Raw genomic sequence first — 16,747 nt, forward strand, 5'->3', positions numbered from 1 at the left:
TCCCTTCAGTACACCCCATGCCCCCATCCCATTCTGCCCCCTGCATACCCCTCCTTCCCCTCATGCATCCCTGATCCCCGCTCAATCCCACTTTAGCTACACCCCCCATGCCTCTTCAGCCCCCTTTCAGCTCCCCTCTGTCCTCCGTCCCCCCCTGGTGTGGCTGTCCCAGCCCCCAGCATGGTGCGGGCCGGCTTCCCATGCCCTACACATAATGGGAGCTGCCAGCCACCGGCAAGAGAGCTAATTAATTCACCCCCAACAAGAGATGGCAGCTATGTCTGTGGGAGAAGCTCAAAAAAAAAAATGCCTCTCCAGGTGGATTCAGTCTCCTTCTGCAGGAGGCTGGCAAATGGGAATTACCAGGCAGAGGGGGTTTCCCTGGCAGGTGAAAAATTTTCCCCATAGACCCCTAGAAGAGTCTGAAAAGCTGAAGAATTGGCAGCTGTGGTCTGAGCATGGGCAGCAGGTATAATAGGCCAGGGGAGGTTAAGCAATGGTGATTGAGGCATGAAGGGACAAATGAATCTTTAGCACATCTGGCAGGTAAATATCTTGCGGTGCCGGCTACAACAGTGGCATGAGAACACCTGTTCTCACTTTCAGGTGACATTGTAAACAAGAAGCCGGCAGCATTCTCTCCCACAAATGTAAACATATTTGAGTGATTGGCTGAACAAGAAGTAGGACTGAGTGGACTTGTAGGGTCTAAAATTTTACACTGTTTTATTTTTGATTTGTAAATTTGTAAACGTAAATGCATATGCCTAAGGATGGCCCTGAGGGGATCCCAGCAACGGTGGCTGGTGACCCTGGGAGAATGCTTTAGCCCTGGATTTTACTTCTTAAAGTTAAATTCACCCTATCTGAATCCTGTTATACCTGGTGTTTGATGTGTAACCTGTTGGTCTTATTGCTTCACTCACTCTCTCTTCAATCTTAATTAATAAACTCCTATTTGTTTTCACTAAAACTATATCTCAGAGCTGTGATGTTATATTGGGCCTGATCCTCAATTGAATCAAACAAGTTGGTATTGTCCCTTTTGGGACAGCTTACCCGGGAATTTCTTAGTGTCCAGTGGAAAGGGGCTGGACACTGCAGAAGGACACGTCAGAGGAGCTGGAGGACAAGGTTGCGCCTAGTGTTAACCTGCAAGGCAAAGTAAGGACTGGCAGAGCCCTGGGGAGTTTGGGTGCAGAGCTAAAAGGCCTGGAGGTGACAGGGAACTGACACCCAGTTCAGCAGAAGCACGTCCCCCTTGCGCTGAGGCAGGGGAGTAACAAGGAGATTCACAGTCCGGGGTATTGGGATGGTGCTGAATTATTTTGAATTACTGTGGATGTTAGGGATGAATGTGGTGCACATGAATGTAGTTTGGCTTGACATGTTTCAATTTGCTAGAGGATTCTGGGAGCAGGGCCTCCTTAGCATCAAACGGTTCATGTGGAAATTCTCTATTCTGTGTGTCTGTTCTATTACCAACCTTTGTCAGTCAATATGCCAGCTCAACAGGTAAAGAAATCGTATAAACATGAGATCAGTGAGCTAGGCACAAGCTGACCTGGGGCAAAATGACCAAATGACCCCTTTGGAAAGCATCATGCTGACAGCTTGAGTGAATGATTGATGAGAGCGTAAATGTGGGGTGATGTCTGGTTGCTACCCCTTCTGCAGTCCCTTCCAAAGTTTTAATTAGGAGAAAACTAGTAATAGAATGCCCATAAGGCATGTTTCAAGGACATGTGACTCCTCTGAGAGCAAAAGGTATAAATGTTAAGCAACGTAAATTAGCTAAAGAGGAGGAGGAGAGGAAGAGAAGAAGAAGAAGGGTTCCCTAATTAACATCTGAAGAGGTCTATGACGCTGTAAGAAAGAGGGTCCCAGGGTAGCCAAGTCTCTTCCTCCAGGGAATCCTTGATAGACCCGGTGCCTGAGAAGAGAAGACAAGAAAAGAGAGAAGTCCTCATCTAGATCAGTAGCTATACCTGCTTTGCTAGCCAATCAGAATACTGTGTGGGGCCAGCATAAGTACTGAGGGTTTTTGCTTGGAGAATTGAGGCTCACTAGGGAGACGTGCATTGTATAACCTTATACTGCTTGTGTAATTCTTCCTCAAATAAACTGTTGTGCATGAAGTATCCTGAACCTGACTTGTTTACTGTCCCGCTAAACATTCTGCCCAGTTAAAGATCCATTTCAACATTTGGTAGCAGAGGATGGTTACCATGCCAGTGAATAAGTCAACTGTTTCTGAACTGGTTGGATAAGTTAAATATTGTCTTAAGATATTATACTGGCCAGGGAACTGAGGACTGGATAGAGCTTGGGACCAGATTGGTTACAGATTATTGGGAGAGAGGGAAATACACAGGTACGCAGGGCTGTATTAGTGCTATCTTTGAGTCTATGATGTTCTGCAAGTGCGAGCAAGGCGGGTTTACTCTGGAGGACAAAGGGGGTGCCCTGAAGCCTCCACCTATGGTTGATGAGTGCTTGTTAAGACAGGTGTTTAAAAGCTAGGGGTCCGATCCATGTTTGACTGATGCAGTCTCTACACTGCATAAGAAAGGTTTGAACAACTTGTTGTTGGGCTATCAAAAGGGTTACACACCCAAGAAAGCCCAAACAGCAGCACAAGTCACCTGTGCTATGTCTCAGGCTGTAAATAAGCTCACAGAAAAGCACCATGCCTGTGAATATGAAAAGGAACTTTTGGAACAGGAATTGGAAAAACTAAAATTGCAAAATGAAAACCTGACGCGTGATTTGCAAAGTGCTGTAGCACAGAAGGTAACTCATGCCCAGCAGACAACAGCTGTAACCCAGACGTGGCAGGATTTGGAGGAGAGAATAAATATACAGGTGGAGGAAGAGGAGCCCCTTCCAGGGCCTCCGGCAGCTCAGCCAGTAATGGTAGAACAAATGCCTCAGCCTCCATGGCAAATACAAGAGGAAGTAATTCGTCCTCTGGCCGTAACTGAAAAACAGGCACTGGCTAAACAACTTGGCTCTTTCACTAAGAGAACGTGTTTGTCTTGGCTGTTGGGATACATGGTTAGAAAACATCTAGATCTTGTAGATTTAAGAGAACTGATAATAACCTGTGCTGGCTCTACGGAAGGAACGGCGTTGTTGGCAGAAATTGCGGCAGAGTTAAACGAAGATGACAGAGACGGTGCTAGCCGGAAAATGTCCCGTTACTTTCTGACCCCCTCTGAATTGAGAAGAGCAGTTTTATTGATCCATCAGAGGGAAGAGGAATCTGTTCTGGCTTATTGTACAACATGGTTGTTGGTATGCTCTCTGGTTGAAATCGAGGAGAAATAGGTGATGGATTTGATCTTTGATGGTTTAAGGTGTTCATAGGATCTTGGATGGATTTAGATCAGACTGGACTGATCACAGCAGCTCGGGAGGCAGAAAGGGTAGTAAGTGGAGCAGGTGGTTCTTCTTGGAAGATGGTTAGTGAGGCTTCCTGCAGCTATTGGGAAGGCTGTAATGGCTGCACCCACACTGACATGGGGCATGGTAGTTATAATGAAATAGGACAAGGCCGAGGACGGTACGGTAGGAGATGTGGAGTGTCTAGTGGGGGATCACTGTGAGCTCAGGTATGGGCTCAGCTTCAGGAAAGGGGGGGCAGATATAGCTCATCTGGATGGCCAAATTCTGGAAACTATTAGCTACTTTAAGTGATTTGATGGCAAGGACTAGATCACAGTTGACGCTGCAGCCATGAGCTAGGGCTGGTGAGACCATGGGATCAGATACAGGAGATCTGCCGGTGAGCTTTCATGGCTTGTTATCCCAGGAATTGGCTCAGATGGATGTGGCAGCTTCCCATCAGGGTAGCCTCACATCTCAGTAAAAACGCCTCACCCTTAGCAACCTCTGTCCCCAAGATTGAATGTTAGTAACCACATTACAGCTCCACATAACTGGTAGATGTGGAAGTGGGGACAGAAGGAAACATATAATGGTTGCTAGCATTAATTAATGCAGAAGCGAAGGCAAGTTTAATTAAGTCAGTGCAGGAAGATGTGCAGAGAGGGTAAAGGGTTTCTTTGTTTGGATTCCACAGCAAAGAAGTAAAAGGGAGCTTACTGAAACGTCTCCTATGGGTAGTAGATCAAACTAAATTTTAAAGAGATACAGTGGTTTGTAACAGCGTGACTGAGGACGCTGTATTGGAAGTAGATGTGGTACAATGGGAGAAGTGGATAATTAATTTGGTCAAAGGCTGGTGCTAGAAAAGAGAGAGGGAGACCGTGAATGAGCAGGTCATTTCAGAAGGATTAAGAAAGTGGGAAATTTGAATGGGAAGGCATGGAAGTGGCAGTAAAGATAGTGGGGAAATTTGTAAAGTTAACTCCTCAGTATTCCTACCCAGTAAAAGCTGTTCCCCACATAAAGAAACTGTTGCAGAATTTAAAAGCACAAGGGCTAGTAGCAAAGTGTCAAAGCCCCTACAACTCCCCAACCTGGCATGTACGGAAACCAGATGTCAGATGGCATCCCACGACTGATTAATTATAAAAATTTGTAAATCTACAGTACCTAGGGTCCCAATTGTAACCAACCTTACAACTGTAATGGCCGGTGCAGTGGCCAGGGCTAAATGGTTCTCTGTACTGAACATTGTTAATTGTTTCTTTGCTATGTTATTAACCCCTTTGAATTAATAACAGGCTGAATTATAAGAACTCCTGAGTTCCTGTCAATACCAAAGAAACAAATGCCTGAGCAGGTACAAAGACGATCTGGGTAGCAAATTTGGTGCAAACACTCAAGAAGATTTGGAGAGAAAAAAGATCAACACAAATAAAAAGAAGATCAGAAGGAACAATTGGCATATCAATGGAACACAGAAAACACAGTGATGCTTAAAGAATTGGTAAACAAAGGTACAATAAAACCTAGATAAAAGAAACCCTTTCCCATTAAGTACGTGGCCAGAGATGTGCAAAAACATTCTGATCAAATCAAATGATACTTTCCAAGATTTATCAATTTTCAAAATAAATGCATAGTATGTACTAATCACTAAGGCCCAGTCAGAGGCCTTGTGTGTTTTGTTTTTGTTTTGGCATGTTGACCGATGAATTTATGGAAGCAAGAAGTATGCTGTGGAATTTGCTTCGTTTTAGTGCTTGTGGGCTTGTTGGTTATGTGATTACTGAACCTGTCTGTGCCACAGGACTCCACCTGAAGAATAAGCCAGAAGATTAGTTGATCAAATTTTAATACAATGAACACCTTTATTGGGGGTCCAAGCATAAGAACATAAAAATGGCCAGATTGGGTCAAACCAAAAGACCATCTAGCCCAGAATTCTGTCTTCTGACAATGGTCAATGCCAGGTGCTTCAAAGAAAAGAAACAGAACAGTCAATGATCAACTGCTGCAGCCCTTGTTCCTCATTCCCAGCTTCTGGTAAATAGAGGCTAGGGACACCATCCCTGCCCATTTTGGCTAATAGCCATTAATGGACCTGTCCTCCATGAATTTATTTGGTTCTTTTACAGAAAAACAACCACAACCCACAAAAAAACAAACAAATGAAAAAAAGGAACATCCTGTGATAGTCTTGGCCTTTGCAACATCCTTTAACAAGAAGTTCCACAGGTTAACGCTGTGTTGTGTAAATAAATAAATATTTCCTTTTGTCTATTTTGGACCTGCTGCTTAGTAATCTCACTTGATAACCTCTGGTTCTTGTGTAACAAAAGGAAGTAAATAACACTTTCTTATTTACTTTCTCATCATCAGTCATGATTTCATAGATCTCTATCATATTCCCCCTTAGTCGTCTCTTTTCCTAGCTGAAAAGTGCCAATTTTATTAATCTCTTCTCATATAAAGTTGTTCCAGACCCCTGATCATTTTTGCTTTTTCTGTGTCTTTTTCCAATTCCAGTATATCTTATTTGAGATGTGGGCATATCATAGATTTATATAAAGGTAATAATATTTTCTGTCTTATTATCTCTCTCTTTCTTAATGATTCCCAACACTTTTAGCTTTTTGACAGCTGCTGCACATTGAATGAATGTTCTCAGGGAACTATCTACAATAATTCCAAGATCTCTTTCTTGAGTGGTAACAGCTAATTTAAATCCCATCCTTTTATAGGTACGGTTGGAATTATGTTTTCCAATGTGCATGACTTTGCATTTGTCAAGACTGAATTTCATCTGCCATTTTCTTGCCCAGTCACCCAGTTTTGTGAGATCCCTTTGTAACTCTTTGCAGTCTGTTTTGGACTTAACTATCTTAAGTAGTTTTGTATTATCTACAGATTTTGCCACCTTATTGTTTACCCCTTTCCCCCCAGATTATTAACAAATATGTTTAACAGTACTTGGCCCAGTACAGATCTCTTGGGGACACCACTATTTATCTCTCTCCATTCTGAAAACTGACCCTTTATTCCTATTCTTTGTTTCCTATATTTGAACCATTATTCATTCTCAAAAGGACTGTCTCTCTTATCCTATGACAGCTTACTTGCTTAAAAACCGTTAGTAAGGGTTCAAAGGTTTTCTGAAAATCTAAGTACACTGTATTCACTGGATCATCTTGTCTAATGCTCCCCTCAAAAATTCTAGTAAATTGGTTTTCACTATAGTTTTTCAGTTGTAAAGACAGATGCAAAGAATTCATTTAGTTTTTCTGCAATGACCTTGTCCTTCTTAAGTGTTCCAAGGTATTAAAGAAACCTTAATCACTGGTTGTGTAGCAGGCTTCTTGCTTCTGACGTACTTAAATATGAAAGAAAAATCCCCAAACCAGAAAGGAGCCTCTTGGGTTAATTCTCTGAAGAAAAGTTTTGAAAGAGCTTTTGGAAAGTCTAAATTCCAGTCTTGGGGTAGATAACAGGACGGATTTGATCAAAGTCCCAGCCAAAGTAAACCTGACTGTGGGCAACAACTTGGAACCAACCCCTGCAAAAGTGCTGGAGAAAAGTCATGTTGAACTTATTTCTCTGATAATACTTACTTTTGCAGTGTTTATTTCACTAGGATCAGAGGGAAAAGGAAGGCTGGAAAAAAGCAACGTAAAAGGAGATAAAGACATTTCTATCCAGACAGCCGATTTTCTAGTACAGAAATCTGAAAACTCTATTACAGGTTTTTCCCAGGATGCCACTTGGAACTGGGGTACCACTGAGCCCTCCTAATTCACTAGTCTGGGTTCCCTTTTCATAGTAATGCTGCGCAGACCGCCAAGCCTTCCCCAGACTTCGGACTGCGCTTACCAGCACACATACAGGTTGAAATGCACCCAGCTGAAGCTTCATACAGAGGCTGAGCTCTGCATGGGGGACTCAGCTAAGGAACTGCCCAGCTACTCAAGTGCACAACCCCCCTCTGGGGAATAAAATTATCATGAAGTTCACCCCCTCCCTCAATGTGGAAGAAGATATGCAACAGCTTTTACCCCCTCCTCCCCCCACCATTATGAATTTACACACTGGTTTTAGACAAAACAAAAATGAGTTTGTTGACTACAAAGGATAGATTTTGAGTGATTCTAGGTAGTAGCAAACAGATCAAAGCAGATTACCTGATAAATAAACAAAACTGCAACTTAACATGTTAAATAGGTAGGATATATATTAGCAAATTCTCACCCTGAGTGATAAACAGGCAGGCAGATTCTTAAGGCACAAGCTGCCTTGACTTTGTAGCTTGGGTTTCCCAAGTTTTTATACACAGGCTAGAAATCTCTCTAGCCTGGGACTATCACTTCTCACCATTTAGTCTTTTTCCTCAGGTGTTTCCAGGTGTGTTGTCGTAGGGAGAGTGAGGTCCCCTCATATCAGGGTTCCCTTCCCACTCTGAACTCTGGGATACAGATGTGCGGACCCACGTGAAAGACCCCCTAAGCTTATTTCTACTAGCTTAGGTTAAAAACTTCCCCAAGGCACAAATTCCCTTCCTTGTCCTTGGATGGTATTGCTGCCACCACCAAGTGATTTACACAAAAATTGAGGAAAGGGTCACTTGGAGTCCCTATTCCCCCAAAATATCCCCCCAAGCCCCTTCACCCCCTTTCCTGGAGAGGCTTGAGAATCATATACCAACTAATAGGTTAACCAAGTGAGCACAGACCAAATCCTTTGATTTTTAGTGTTCTAAAACCCAATCAGGTTCTTAAAAGAAGAACTTTATAATAAAGAAAAAAGTAAAAGAATCACACCTGCAAAATCAGGATGGAAGGTAACTTTACAGGGTAATAAAAAGATTTAAAACACAGAGGACTCTCCTCTGGACTCAGCTTCACAGTTACAAAACAGGAATAAACCGACCTCTTAGCATAGGGAAAATTTACAAGCTAAAACAAAAGATAATCTAATGCATTTCCTTGCCTTACTTACAATTTTTGTAATTTTAGATGGTTCATTTCAGGTATGTTTTCAGGAGTTGTTGTGCCTGCCTGGTCTCTCGCTCCGTCCGGAGAGGGCACAAACAAACAAACCCTCCCCCGCCACACACATACACGACAAATTTGAAAGTATCTTCTTTCCTTATTGGTCCTTTGGGTCAGGTGCTAACCAGGTTATTTGAGCTTCTTAACCCCTTACAGGCAAAGATTCAGTACAGCTGCCCAGGAGGGATTTTATGCTACCCTTCTCTGTATGTATATGACACCTCATGGTGTCATTTCCCCCCTTTTATATCTTCTCCCCGCTTGCTGGAAAGCTCTTTTGCTGTGACTTGGGTCAAGCAGTTCCTATTGTGTGCTGATAGCTCTGAGAGGTTTCTATTGTCCACAGTTCCTGGGATAATCCTTCTGGTTTGTACATTTGCTCAATAAGCCATTCACATTGTTTGTCCTTTTTACTGTTGTACCCGAAAGGCTGCTGGTGAGTGTTTTCAACCTCACAACAGGTTTCAGTAACAGATACATCCCCAAACATTATAACTTCACACACTACGGTAGCACACACAATCCAATGAGATATTAACATCTAGCAGATCAAGACTTTTAGAATGCTACCTCACAAGGCATCCTATGTACAAAACACATCCTAATTATATAACAGAAGTAAATAAGAGGGAGCCAGGGTGTCACACTCTCCATAACTCAGTAAGGGATATCAAGTTGCTAAGCCCGGTAAAGTGTATAATAAGGTGGAAGAATTGGATGTGGGAGACAGGGAAGTCTGGCACTGTATAGTAAAGGAATCAGTTTATCCCTTTGAAGCTAAGAAAGATACTCAAAGGATATGGATAACTCATGTAACGAACCCACATAGAAACACATGCTTTGTTCAAGAATCGATTTCTAAACTATTAACGAAAGGGTAGCAAGGGACTTTAGAAAACATATGTTAGTAGTTCAGAGAGAATATAATCCAAGTAGTAAAAGATGTTGAAGGACCTCAAATGTAAGAAATTGTGTCCATGAATTGGGGACCCACGAGTCCAAAGTAATTGATACCAGAACTGGGAATTGCGGAAACCAAATATACCATATGGAGACACCCCTCAGACAGACCAACCCGCCATCTGGGGACAGGACCCCAAGAATGTATAATTCAAGGGGGCTGGTTTGAAAATGAAACAAAAATTCCAGCCAGAGGTATAAGATCAGCTGTGAAATTGTATAAAACCACCGAAAATGTGGAGATATGTCAGTGAAAGTGTGATTGGTGTACACAAAACACACATTCACTGGGGCATGATAATGAATCTGTATTTAAATTGGAGCCAGGAAATGGGTGGGTAATGGTAAAAGGACATCGTCATGATACCCAATTCAAGGGATGGGAAGTGTCCAGACAAAAGTGCCCTGAAGGTCAGAAATGTACTTTAAAATGCCATACCTCATATGGGGGTAATCTACAATACAGAGAAGGAAAAACATGGGTTAGTGTAACCAAATTGACACAAGAACATCACAATGTAACTAACCATTCCCCTGAATGTATGGAATGGTAAATTTCAAATTATGATCATAGCCATAGATATATACACAACGGATATAGATTTAAAATTTTTGTAAATTTAATCCTTCAGGATTGGATGATAGACAGTCATTATCCAAATTGTTCTAAATGAGTTGCAAAATACAAAACATGTTGGTTTTGGGATGTGGGAAGAAGAGGGATGGTTAAAAGAGACACAGTCTGGGAAACATTTAATACTGGGATGGGATTAGGAAATACACGGAGTCTCTCCACCTTGAGAGAGAGAGTAAAAGAAACTCCGGGACAATTGGTACAATCAGCACATACTGGGGAACAAGGGGAAATCGTGGATCAGGAAATAGGATATTTTGTAATGGAATTAAGTGAATTATTAGGAAAAAGTGTTTTGGGACAAGAAATATTTGCTCAGGATTTTCTTGGGGAGAAGCATGTAGAGAAGTCCTGGCAATTTTGGGAGAACAATGGAGAGATATCTTGAAACAAAGTCAGAGAGATAATTGGCCAGAGATACTTAATTGGGCATTGAGTTATTATTCTTATCTTATCTATTCTTATTAATCAGTCATTCCAAGATACCTGGAAGGTGCAAGTGCATACATGTACCATACGCCGGTGCAGCCATGTCCTTTTTGGTATAGCCAACGGAGAGGCACAAGAAGTGTATCCAGTAATATATACAAGTGCCTGGGGCATAAAACAGGGTACTATGAAATCGTATCAGAGGGAAATGGATTGTGGTAAATACCCAGAGAGGGATGAAGACAAACTAATAAATTCTGGTAGCCAAATAAAAATTGGGGTAACCTTACCATGAAAAATGGTTGGTGGGGTCTGTACGAAATAAATCAAAACACATGTTGGCATCTGTTAGAATATAGATATTCGGGCCTGCCTGTAAAGGCCTATACTTGAAGAATTTAGGTGTATTTTTATTACTTAGCTAGTTATAGAGGTATAAAACAAAGAATCAAAATCACAAGTCTGCCTGTGTACGGGCCTTCTCTCACTAGAATAGTCTGAGGCTAAGCAGCAGGGCAGCCATAGGCTGGGAAGCGACCGGTCACCTCCTCACATTTCAACCTAGTCACATTGAAATCAGGTGCTATTGGGCTGTTAGGAATACAATCCTGTCCTGATACTGCCTATCGCCTCCAGATAAAGATAGTTAAAGAAAACTTAGTTAGATTGCATTCTTTCTGGCAAGAAATCACTTATCAATGGTTGTAATTATGAAACTCTCATTTCTGTATTGCTTTATCTTTATGGCCCCCACTTTTCTATTATTAATCTGTCTGCTGTATAATTAATTTTGCTAGGTGTAAGTTAATTAGGGTAGTGGGATATAATTGGTTAGAGAATTATGTTACAATATGTTAGGATTGGTCAGATAGATTTCAGTAAAATGATTGGTTAAGGTATAGCTGAGAATATTACTATATAAACTGGGGTCAGACAGGAAGTAGGCGGGGAAACTGGAATCATGCTTGCTAGATATTAACCCCAATAAACATCGCACTGTCTGCACTTCGGACTTCTGGTCTTTTGCTGCTTGCTGTCTGCGTGACAAGAACCAGGGGAGTGGGAGAGTGGAGGGCAGCCCCCTAACAGCATCAAAAGAAAAAGGGTAATGTAAGAATAAATAACCAAACCCGGCCTACGGACCAAGGAATGTAGTGTAAACAATACCACTGACACCCCCACGAGACTGAAACCTTTATCACTCGCCCTAGATTGACACTGCCAAATTTGGAGGAAAGAGAATGGAATTATACAGTCTGGGATATGGAAATATAGACCAACGAAGGAACATTAAATCAAATCAAATAACCACCCAGACTTGTAATAACTGTAAAATATGAAATTGTTGAAGAAGTTGTAGAAAAATAAGGTCTCAGATGTGTGCCTAGTACGATATTGTATGTCAAGTGACGGAATGGAGTGACATTGAATGGGCAATGTTATTGTGGATTTGTGAAACAACTGTATCATTTCTGCTGTGCTTCTGGCTCGGGCACGAAATGTGTAAGCAATATAAAAAAAGACATGCATTGCTGATTAAGATTAAAAAAAAATATGCTTGGGGAATTGAGGCTCACTAGGGAGATGTGCATTGTATAACCTTATACTGCTTGTGTAATTCTTCCTCAGATAAACTGTTGTGCATTAAGTATCCTGAATCTGATTTGTTCACTGTCCCGGTAAACATTCTGCCCAGTTGTGGGCTGTTAAAGATTCCTTTCAACACACAGTAATATCCTTATCCTCTATTTATTAGCAATGACCAAAACAGTCAGAATACACACACTAAGCAGACAATGCTAATCACTCCCAATAGGGCAGACAAACTTTTCCTGTTGTCCAGACTGGGTCAGGTGATCTGGGGAACTCCAGCTTTGGCAGGGTGTTGAAGTGTTGGAGCTCTGATCTTGAGCTGTGTCCTGAAGTTGGTTCCCAAAGAATTTCCTTTTGGACCCCAGTTAATACAGTGAAACTTGAGTCCTGCTTAGCTGTACCTTAACCAATCATTTTATTAAAATGTTACTAACCAATCCTAACATATTGTAACAAAACTCTCTAACCAATCATACCCCACCACCTTAACTGATTTACACCGCGCAAAATTAATTATTCAACAGACAGAAACAATCAAAGAACCAGACAGAGACGGCACAGATAAGGAATAGAGAAGTGGGGACCATAAAGACAAAGCAATAAAGAAATGTGGGTTTCACAACCACAACTATTGTGGCACCTTAGAGACTAACAAGTACTCCTTTTCTTTTCGCGAATACAGACTAACACGGCTGCTACTCTGAAAACTATTGATAAGTGATCTCTTGCCAGGCAGCATGCTGTCAAACTGTTTTCTTTAACCATCTTAAGAACTGGCAGCTCTGGTCTGAGCATGGGCAGCAGGTATAATAGGCAAAGGGAGGCTAAGTCTCCCCTAGCGCAGCCACCAGCGGACGCCTTGGCTGTGATGGTCCTGACTTTCTGCGCCTCTTCCCCTCCCTGCTTCACTCCTTTCCTGAGGCCCCCACCGCCAGCCGCTACCTGGTGAGTCCCTCCTCTCTGCTCCTCCACTCCACCTCCCCACCCAGGAGGTTCCCATTGCTCGCTGTGTCCCTCCCCGGGGTGGGGGGCAGGGGCAGGCGGCTTGGGGCAGCTCAGCGGCCTGTGGCTTGGGCTGCTGCTCAGGCCAGTGCTCCTCCGGCCACGGTGGGCGTGGCAGGGCTCGGGGCTCCTGCGGGTGAGTAGAAGGGCTGGGGTCTCGGGCAGAAGGGGTGGGGCCGGGGGGCACTGCTCCCTCTAAGCACTCCGGCTTTTTTTTTTTGCTTCAGCGGCGGCACAGAAGAAATTATTTGGGCGCACGGCCGGTTAAAAATTAGAGGGAACGTTGGCCGGGGGACTAGCCTCCCCGAAAAGCCCTTCAGGGTTGAGTGGAAAAGGGTGGACTGTTCTATGACGACAACGCCTATCAGGGCTGACAAACTCACTGCTCTTCAGGCATTGCTTTCATAGTATTTATCCACAACAGGTCATGGGCGGCCTCTAATAAAGGCTCAGGTCACACTGGTCCTCAGGATCATTGTAAGACGTGTGGGCAGAGGATGAACTATGTTTGTATACCAGAAAGTGTTTTATAGTCTGAATCCAGGCAGGGTTGACAAACCAGTTTTGCCGGACAAAGGGATATCTCTCTCCCAAAGTTAATAGGTAGATTAAGCATTATAAAGAACACAGTTGCAGCCCTGTTTGCATATAGGAATGGTTCTCAACCAGGGGTATGTGCCCCCCCTGGGGGTACACAGAGATCTTCCAGGTGGTACATCATCTCATCTAGATATTTGCCTAGTTTTACAACAGGCTACATAAAAAGCATTAGCAAAGTCAGGACAAACTAAAATTTCAGACAGACAATCACTTCTATATATGGCTCTATATATTATACACTGAAATGTAAGGACAATATTTATATTCCAATTGATTTATTTTATAAAATTGTATGGTAAAAATGAGAAAGGAAGCCATTGTTCAGTAATAGTGGCTCTGACACTTTTGTATGTTCATGTCTGATTTTGTAAGCAAGTTGTTTTTAAGTGAGTAACTTGGGGGTAGGCAAGACAAATCAGACTTCTGAAAGGGGTGCAGTGGTTGGGAAAGGTTGAGAGTCAAGAGAAAGAGCACACCGGAGAACAAACAATGTGGGGTGGGGGCACGTCAGCAGTTTACTGGACTATAACTGGGGGACAAGAACCGCACCCTGCAACCCTTCAGGAAGGAAACAGGAGAGCACATTTTGCATTCATCAAAAGGGGGATCCCAGTGATGGTGGTTGTTGACCCTGGGAGAATGCTTTAGACATTGATTTCACGTGTTTAAGTTAAACTCAGACTATCTGAATCCTGTTATACCTGGTGTTTGATGCGTAAGCAGTTGGTCTGATTGCTTCGCTCACTCTCTCTTCAATCTTAATCTTTGTTGATAAACGCCTGTTTGTTTTCACTACAAATATATCTCAATGCTGTGATGTTATATTCGCAAAAAGAAAAGGAGGACTTGTGGCACCTTTAGAGACTAACCAATTGATTTGAGCCTCTAAGGTGCCACAAGTCCTCCTTTTCTTTTTGCGAATACAGACTAACACGGCTCCTACTCTGAAACCTGATGTTATATTGGTGCTCATCCTCAGGTCAATCAAACAAGCTGGTATTGTCCCTTTGCAGACGGCTTACCTGGGCATTTCTGAGTGTCCAGTGGAGAGGGGCTGGACACTGCAGAAGGACACGTCAGAGGAGCTGGAGGACGAGGTAGCGCCTAGTGTTAACCTGCAAGGCAAAGTAAGGACTGGCAGAGCCCTGGGGAGTTTGGGTGGGGAGTTAAAAGGCCTGGAGGTGACAGGGAACTGACACCCAGTTCAGCAGAAGCACGTCTCCCTCCTGCTGAGGCAGGGGGGTAACAAGGAGATTCACAGTCCGGGGCACCCTGAGAAAACATCACAGCCGGAACCTGCAGTGTGTGGAGCTCAGGGATGGTGAAATAACACCGCCAAGGGGCTTAAAAATCAACCATCCACCTCCAGTGCTGGGGATTCCACAAGCTCCCTTGGAAGCTATTCCCGGGCTTTAATACCTGTATGGTTAGAAAGTTTTCCTAATCCCTACCCTAAATCTCCCTTGCTGCAGGTTAACACTTTTAATTCTCATCCTAATTTCAGTGGCCACGGAGAACAGCTGATCCCCAGTCTCTGTATAACAGCCCGTAGCATGGCTGCAGACCATCGCCAGGCTGCTTTTCTCAAGACTAATAGCCCCACTTCTTTTAACCTTTCCCTACAGCTTAGGTTTTCTAAACTTCAGTTCATTTTTTGTTGCTCTCCTCAGGACTCAATCCGATTTGTCCTCATCTTTCCTAAAGTGTGGTGCCCAGTACTGGACACAGGACTCCAGCTGAGGCCTCCCCAGTGCCAAGCAGAGCGGGACAACGACCTCCCGCAGCTTACATTCAACACTCACATTAATACACCCCAGAATGATACCAGCCTTTTCCCCAGCTGCATCAACGGCTGACAGCCAGACAGCTGCGGAGTCCATTAAAGACCATCCCCCCTTACCTCCATTATTCAAGACACTGGGAGTTTGAGAAACTCAATTCTACTTTATTCTTTTCCAAGCAAGTAATAAAAGCTAAATCCCCACCCCACCCCCCATCCAAGGCCCAGCCCAGCACATTGGTGCTTCCAGCACTATTGTACCCGAAGGAAGGAAGAACAAGTTAAAACTGGTAGAAAAGCGCTCACAATCCATAAGAGAGGAATTTCCCCTGCCTCTTCCTCTCAGCAATGGGGAGACGCTGACCCCTCTCCACATCTGTCCTCTTGGGGCATCATTGGTAGCCCTTTAGAGTTCAAGGATGACTTCACCCAGCACTCGTAGGACATTTCCTCTCTCTCTGGGACACGTGCAGTGAGTTCACAGTTCACAGCCTCAGCTCTCTGGCTCGCAAGAGTAAACAGTGCCCATTCAAGGCCCTGCCCACCCAGCCACCCTCTCCTCCTCCTGACTGTATCTCACATCTCTGCAGGATCAGGCAGTCACTTCGTTCCCCATTTTAGTCTCGACTCTTGGAGTGCGTATCCAGCACTCACCCTCATTGTTTTTGCAGACAGATACTCATCATTTTCATTGTTCTAAGAGAGAGAAAAATCTCATAACAAAGGCTAGGGAAATGTGAAAAAAAAATGTGAAAGGACTATTTTGGAAAGTGATCATTTGCCTTTTGAAGTCCTCAATAAATCCGAGCTCCATCCTGTCAGAATAATTTAATATAAAAATATGTGATAGAACAGCCTTCACCAAAAAGAGAAAAGCCCACAATCTAGGGTGGGCTATAAACCACTTTCCTGTTCATGAATGAAATCCCAGAGAATCTTAAGATTCAAAATCTGGAGAACATATTTACGCATTTCCTTCTGAACAGGCCAAACCTGCTTTACTTAGCACTGCTGCATTATTCGGCTGTGTTATTGACAAAAGTTTTAAAGCATCATCGTCATAAAAAAAAGAGGAAAACAAGACAAACCTAACCAAAAACTTCCTGTCTACAAATGATCTGGATTTGGCTGGAAAAACTCTAGATGCCACTTTACCAATAGATGGAGGCTGGGATTTGTAGACCTGAATTTATGGGGGCTAGTTTGTTATGGCTCACCAGTGATCTGATTAGAATAATTTAGGTTCGTGTCCCAACTCAGGCTCCCAGGGGGATAAAGAACACAGATAGTGTATGGCAGGAGCGGACTCTTGTG

At 43.2% G+C, this 16,747-nt stretch overlaps 2 long non-coding RNA genes across 2 annotated transcripts; one reads left to right on the forward strand and one right to left on the reverse strand.

Moving 5' to 3' along the window:
- Window positions 1–222: 222 nt before the first annotated feature.
- LOC140898418 (uncharacterized) lies at window positions 223–8,485 on the reverse strand. The gene is made up of 3 exons (XR_012154979.2): window positions 8,383–8,485; window positions 7,002–7,044; window positions 223–1,933 (listed from the first exon to the last, which is right to left on the reverse strand). It is a non-coding gene; the product is annotated as an uncharacterized LOC140898418 (long non-coding RNA).
- A 2,990-nt stretch (window positions 8,486–11,475) lies between these two features.
- Window positions 11,476–15,509, forward strand: LOC140898419 (uncharacterized). Its single transcript, XR_013634712.1, has 3 exons — window positions 11,476–11,563; window positions 14,633–14,780; window positions 15,324–15,509. It is a non-coding gene; the product is annotated as an uncharacterized LOC140898419 (long non-coding RNA).
- The last annotated feature ends 1,238 nt before the right edge of the window (window positions 15,510–16,747 follow it).

The sequence above is a fragment of the Lepidochelys kempii genome, chromosome 14, assembly GCF_965140285.1.
Source record: "Lepidochelys kempii isolate rLepKem1 chromosome 14, rLepKem1.hap1, whole genome shotgun sequence".
NCBI lineage: Eukaryota > Metazoa > Chordata > Testudines > Cheloniidae > Lepidochelys > Lepidochelys kempii.